This window comes from Myotis brandtii, unplaced genomic scaffold (genome assembly GCF_000412655.1).
Source record: "Myotis brandtii unplaced genomic scaffold, ASM41265v1 scaffold350, whole genome shotgun sequence".
NCBI classification, from domain to species: domain Eukaryota; kingdom Metazoa; phylum Chordata; class Mammalia; order Chiroptera; family Vespertilionidae; genus Myotis; species Myotis brandtii.
This window is the reverse complement of record NW_005363468.1, coordinates 2,905,658-2,913,110: the sequence shown is the minus strand read 5'-3', so window position 1 is coordinate 2,913,110 and position 7,453 is coordinate 2,905,658. Positions and strand designations below refer to the sequence as shown.

Genomic DNA, 7,453 nt, shown 5'->3' with positions numbered 1-7,453 from the left:
AGAATAATAGAGTTTTGGTGACTTATTCAAAGCAACCCAGCTAGTATGATACAGACTTGAAATTAGAGTCCAAGGTTTCTAAAAGCTAGATTTGTCCCCTTCTTCTTTTTTCCAGGGTTCAGCAAACTGTTTCTGTGAAAGCCATTGTTATGGTTTAAACTGTCTTTTCCCCCAACCCCAATACATTCTGAGGACATCAAGTTAAAATGAAGTCATTGGGGTAGTCCCTAATTAAATTTTCTTATAAGGCAAGATTTGGACACATACATGCACAGGAAAGTGAAGACACAGGGAGATGGCCATCTACAAGCCAAGGAGAACAGACTGCAACACATTCTGCCCTCACAGTCATCCAGAAGGAATCAATCCTATGACACATTGATCTCAGACTTCTAGCCTCCAGAACTGTGGAGAAAATAAATTTCTGTTTCTTAAGCCACCCAGCTTGTGCTACTTTGTTGTGGTAGCCCTAGTAAACTAATAAGGCCATAAAATAAACATCTTTGGATTAGTGGGCCACTATGGTCTTTGTCGCAACTTCTCAACTCTGTGTTGTAACACAAAAGCAGCCATATAAACAACATATAAATGCCTGAGGAGGGATGTGTTCCAATAAAACTTTTTTTTTCCCTTCAGTTTATTTGACAATCAGCACTTCTCATTCATGTTAACTGTAGATTTTTGAAAGTGGTGACAGGTATGTAGGTAACTAATGTATAGAGTTGTTTGGTGAATCTTCATCCTCAATCTGTATTCTAGACAACTGCACCCTGATACAGTGTGGGACATTCCTTATTCCTCTGGCCCAGACAGCTTTGTTGAGCCTGGTGTCAATGTACACATCTGGAGTGCCATCTCCTTCATGGCAAATTTCTGGATCTCTTTGAGTGCCTGAGAGGCACACTTCTTAAAACCCACTCCATGGATGCGCTTGTGAATGTTGATGGTGTATTCTCTGGTCACCACCTCACTGATGGCAGAATGGCCCTCCTCCTTCTCACGACCCTTCTTTGCAGGAGCCATTTCACCAGGCCTCAGAACTTTATTTACAAAGACAATGACATGGGCTGTAGTTTGCTACTGTTGTTCTATACTTCGTTGTTCTCATAAATAAGTGCTAAAGAGGTTGTAGATGGCCAGATTTAAGCTTGGCCAGAAGTCTGAAACACTGGGGGAGAGGGGGGCAAATAATTATCTTTAGATCATTCTTAAGCCTCCTTTCTGAACTACTTTCTATCAGGTTTGAGTGACTATTGAATTTTATATTTTATATTTATGTTCCCTTTGAATCTGAGCTGGCTTAGTGAGTTATTCTGCCCTATGGGAATGCAATAGAAGGGACGCTGTACCAGTGCCAGGCCTAAGCCTTAAGGGGCCTGGAACTTCTGCTTTTATGCTCATGGAGCTCTGAGCCATCATGTAAAAAGTTCCAGCTACCCTGCTGGAAAGACTATATGGGCAGAGAGATATCCTAAGAGCCCCTGAATATTCCAGCTATCCAATCATGAGTATAACACCATCTTGGATATTCTAGCACTCAGTTGAACTTCTACTAGCTATAATCTTTAGAGCAACCCCAGCTGACACCACATGGAAACAAGAGATTTCTACCTGCACAAATAGCAGAAGTATGAGCAAGTAAATGATTGTGGTTTTCAGGCACTGAATCTGGAATGAATTTTTATCTAGTGATGTCTGATATAGACTACATGCTGCTCTTCAGATGCCCAGTATTTCCACTCTTGGACCATGATAGACTTCCCTGGTCAGATAACATGCAGTTTTCCTAATGCCTTCTTGCCTGCATCAAGACTCAACTGCTCCAAAAATATTTCAGACATTGTAGTAGGTGGCTGATGTTGAAACCAGGGTTACTGTGCGTTAAAGACCTATAATATTATGCTTTAAGTCTTTTACCTAATTGCCCTGTCAAATTACAAGACTTTTTTATTGAAGATAATGTGGAAATATTTTTATCCTAAAGCACAATATCAAATTGTGCTTACCAATATCTTACTGTGAAGAGATAAAACGATAAACCATGATCATGAAGTTATTTAGTCCATTCTCAATCCAGTGAAAGTTTTTGTCTCTTTGACCTTCTTGCAGGGGGCACCCTTCTATATTATTTTTCTTTGCCTTTCCACTTTTTAGAAATCTGAAACATGTTCTAATGCAAGTTCTGTAATGGCATTCCTCATGCTTATGATGCAGACATAGGTTATGTGCCACTTATTAAGAAGAAAGTGGGTGACTTTTTTCTGAGATAGGAGAAACTATAGACTTGAATCATTTCCTGCAACTGACATCTTTGAACATTTTTGAAGTCAAGAAGCTATGGTCAGAGTAGCCACTTGGATAAGATTACTATTTACATACCTTAGCACTGACAGATGAACTGTTCTAATGTGCTAATGATGTCTATTTTGAAACCCTGTTGAGGTTCAGCCTGCTACTAGCTGGAAGGAAGAAAAGTTTATTTGTCATCCTTCTCCCATCCTCTGCATAGTTTGGTCTGATGTCAGAACATAGATCTTGGGCCCTATTTTAGCTATATTAATAGTTGGGTCAGTTGTACGTTATGTTTAGCAACATGATCACTACATATACAAGTATTTGTAAGGGGAAGAGCAAGCAGCTTGAACAACGGTGTTACAGGCTTTTAAATCTGAGAATCCCCTACTTCTATTTCAGGGTTGGTTTGTTGTTAAATCTTTAAAGAGTGTGGACAACATCTTAAAATGAACAACTGACCTGAGCAGGAGCATCTGTGTCAACCTGTTCCATAAAGTGGGAATAGACTGAGGCACGTTCCATCATAACGACCTGGAACACTTATTTCAAAAGAGAATAAAAAGGCATCTCATTTGACAGGTGACTTTGCAATTCATTGGTTTCCTAACTCTGATTTCTAATGTAAAACAACCCCACTGTACATGCTTATAAGCATCTGTAGAAATAACTACTATAACATGTTCCCAGTGAATAGAGGGAAGACAGTTAATTAACACTCACTGTATAATTTTAATGGAACTTAAATATAGGAGTTCACAAGATAAACATATCTTAGAGAGCCTTTAATTCAAAGACCTGAGAGGACAGGAACTATCAACGTGGTACCCAGAACAGTATACATGCCATTAATTCTTTCTTCCTCCTCCTAGATTCAATTGGGAGTAGTGTTCAGCCGCATGGCTTTTCTTTTTACATGCATAGTTTAAATCACATTTATACAACTATTATGCTACGTGCAAAAGTGATTCTTGATCTTGATTATTGATGTTTAAATGTTCTTTGGGGAGTGTTTTTAAAACATGCTTTCAATTGGGGTATTGATGTTACTTCTTTGCCATTTTTTTTTCTCTTTGCCATTTTCTGATTGAAGCTGCAGACTTCCTGAGATGAAAAGATATTCCAAATTCTAATCTCTGATTACATTCAAATCAGGGTTTTTTGAAGGTGTGTACTGTCTTCTTTTATAGTTGAACAGGTAGGTATATATTAGTAATGGGGAAAACTGTAAATTAGCTTTTCTACTGTTTGCACATTTAATTGGCTTGAGAAATCTATGTGAAATAGCACATTGCATGGAATCATAGCAAGGGATTTTAGCATATGGGCCACAGTGAGACAGAAGCACGTAGGCTTTGTGTTAAGACTGGCATGAGTTCATTTCTTAGCTCTGCTAAATGGGGCCCAAGATTCCTGAATCCTCTGAACTCCAGCACAGAAAATCTGGTCCTAAGCCAATTATCTAGTTGCATTCTCTAGGACTCAAGATAGATCATCAACTGCTTCCTATAAAAGTGCCATAAATATTACTGTTTTTATCTCAAATTAAAATTATTTTTATTCTGTAAAACTTACTGGTTTGCCTACAAATTTAGTATTCATTTGTATAAATAAAGTTTCTGATTAGATTAAAATGTATACTAGTACTATTCCAGCACTTCAAATTTACCTTAGTAAAACTTGATGAATCATGTTTTTAGTACTTCCCTGCTCCTGCTTAACAATTCTTAATACCTTGATTGCCTCATACTTGCATGTGGCCCCTGGGTGGAGGTACATTAAAGCCTGGGCAGCATCCCATATTCTGGACTTTTGTTGTTGTTGATCCTCACCCAAGGATATTTTTCCATTGATTTTTAGAGAGAATGGAAGGGAGGAGGAGAAACAGAGAGAGGGAGAGAGAGAGAGAGAGAGAAACATGGATGTGAGAGAGAGACATTGATTGGTTGCATCCCACATGTGGGCCTGCAACCAAGACACATGCCCTTGACCAGAATTGAACCTGGAACCCTTCAATCTGTGGGCTAACTAATGCTCTATCCACTGAGCCAAACTAGCAAGGGCCATATTCTGGACTTTTATTTCCTCCACTAAACACCAAACCATCAAGACATGTATTCTTTGTAAGAGTTTTTGTTATTTCATGTCTACTTTTTGACAGGAGAATTTAATGATAGATACCATCCCAGTAAGAAAACATGGCAATGCCATGTTTTCCTTCACTTTATAAGAGTGCACTGTTATTAACATTATTTCGACTATTACTGGACATCAGTCATCTTTGATGACCAGGCAACATACCTCCGAGTCCTACTGAGAAATCCCCTCTGGGAGGTATGTGTCCAGCTGTTAAGGGGCTTTCTCTCTCCTTGCACAGCCAGTGACTTTGCAGAGCCTGCATGAGGCCTGTTGTGGACATTAGCTTTTAATGTGGGTAATAATGATAGTGAATTGTCCACTTGACAATAATATGCATATTTTTAAAGGTTAGCCTTTTCAAATAGAAAATGACTAGAAGGCAACAAGTTCAGCCAGGACAGGACTATGGACGTATGGGATCTCAGAATGAAGTCATCTTCTCTTTCACTAACAGTCATAGGTGGTCTGAGTTCATGCCTTCTGGGCCAGTGACCCAGACTGTACAGGCCACTTACACACTGTCATTTCATGACTTCTGCCTTTTCCATGATGGATTAAAACAACAAAGGAATCTGTAAAAAAAAAAAAAGAAAGAAAGAAAGAAAGAAGAAAGAAAGAAAGAAAGAAAAAAGAAAGAAAGAAAGAAAGAAAGAAAGAAAGAAAGAAAGAAAGAAAGAAAGAAAGAAAGAAAGAAAGAAAAGAAAGAAAGAAAGAAAGAAAGAAAGAAGAGGAAGGGAGGAGTGAACCTGGTGGGAGGCAAACTCAATGAGACATTACAGTGCTTTTCCTGTAGGCTCTGACCCCGGGGGTGAGCAGCATCCTGGTGGCCGCCCGTAGAGATGGGCTGGCTGGAGAATCCCTCTCTCTGCTTGAATGGCTCACAAAGAGGCTGCATGTGCCATGCTGCTGATCCAGGTCATCTGTTTCATATGCCTCCTGCGAGACTGAAAAAAATATGTGAAGTTCACTAGAGGAGCTTGAAATGACTGATGATATTGCCATGTGGTGTCTCTTGGACTTGCATATTAAAAGTCATGTTTCTCTCTGCTGTGTCTCCTACTCATCCTGGAAAAGGATGTAAAATCAAGCAAGGTAGTTATTAGGTAAAAATCAGAAATCTGTAGAATACATGTAAATTCCGATGTTCCCTCTGGGAGAGAGAAAATAAATGCACAAAAATGGGGGCTTACCACCCAAATTGTCCCTAATAGGACTGATTTGGAAGCATTTGTAAAGTTGGAAAATGGATGTCTAGTATTGTGAGTCTGTACTCTGTTTTTCAATATTACCATACTACTTAATGTATTATGGCTGTGTGTTGTTATATTCCATGGCAATTTATTATTCAAACACAGTGTAATATACAGATCATGTGTCATAGAAATGTATACTTAAAACCTATATAATATTAACCAATGTAACCCCAATACATTTAATTAAAAAAATAAAAAAATGAATAAATCATATGGGCACAATTCAAGAAGAGACCAAATTTATTGTTATTCCTATTTTGAGGAGTAAAATGAGTATCAGAGATTTAGGGGATATTGTTTAAAGTTACACAATTAATAATGGAAAGAACAGATATTTGAACTCGTGTTCTTTGACACTCTGTCCTAAGATTATTCTGTAATTAAACATGACTGAGAATTTTAATTCCTACTTTGTTCATGAAATTTTTTCTAATTAAATCTATCTTTAATTATTCTTGAAAAAAATCAATTATTTTTACCTACTTTACAAGTAAAATGGATTTTTAGGAAAAAGAGTAGAGCAACAAATTTGCTCAAAAATAAGAAGTTGGGATGATGTCAAACTCTGAACAGGTCTGACTGTGCTCTGAGCACTGGGCATTTTCTGAGGATTGATGACCAGCTAAGAGGAGTTGATGGTCCTTGGCTGAAACTCGGGCCATTAACTCCAACCAGTCATTAATTGCCTGGAAATGTCCTGGGTTGAGGTCATTATTGCTATTATAAACTGAATTAATGCCCTAGGCCCTTAGCCAATAAGATTATTTGAATTATTTTTATTCTCCATTCAATTTATAATTATAAAAATGCACCACAGGCAATCAGACCAGATGATAGATTAATCGCATGCAAAATTACATTTTAAATGAATTGTTTTTGATTCATACAGCTACCCAAAGCATTGAGAGAAGTTGATTTCTCGATGTTGACATTTATTGAAGTTCATTTGCTATGCTGCGCCTCTGATCCCTCAACCCTACTTCCTACCACTGGTTCAAATTCAAGTAAATAAGTCATTTGAATTGGATCTACAATTCACGATATGTAGATTCAATTTTTCCAAATTCTGTAAGATTTTTATTTTTTTGGTGTGGAAAAATTGGGATGAGTGAACATGGGGATTGCACGGTAGGCAGGTGTGATGAAACAAGCTATATAAAGCCTAAAGCATGTACACAGTCATAATCATTTAACTTTGTATAGTACTTTGTCATTTTACAGTTCTTTTCACATTCATTATTTAATTGTGCTCTCTGCAGTTAAGCATGACAGACATTATTATTCTATTGTATATGAGAAGATTGAGGTGTAAAGTTAAGTGACTTGCCTTGAGTGTCACTGTTACCGATTGTCAGTGCTATTTTCAATTCAATGTTGCTTCTCTAGTGCTCATTACTTCCAAATGTCATTATGTTATTCTGGGATGTTCTTTTAAATTTCCACACTAACAATAACTCAGGACTACTAATAATTACTAGAATAGTTCAAAATGCCATTTTCAAGGCTCTTGAGTTCTTTAGAGGAAGAGTGCTACACAGTTACCAAACAATATAGCACTTTGATGATTTATAATAGGAAATCAATTTGCTGGTTATAGACTCTTAGGGTCTGCTTGATCATTTGCTTCTTTTTCAAGCCATACACATTTGTATTAATCTGCAACATAATTGGATATATTTTGTATCAACATTATGTTTCTATATTTTATGTGTAAAAAAATGTCTTATTCAAAGAAGCCTGCAATGATATAAGTAACTACAATCTCAATG

The 7,453-nt window shown here is 37.3% G+C and overlaps 1 pseudogene; it reads right to left on the bottom strand.

The window, feature by feature from the left end:
* Window positions 1–662: 662 nt before the first annotated feature.
* LOC106727025 lies at window positions 663–1,023 on the bottom strand (annotated as a pseudogene).
* Window positions 1,024–7,453: the final 6,430 nt, after the last annotated feature.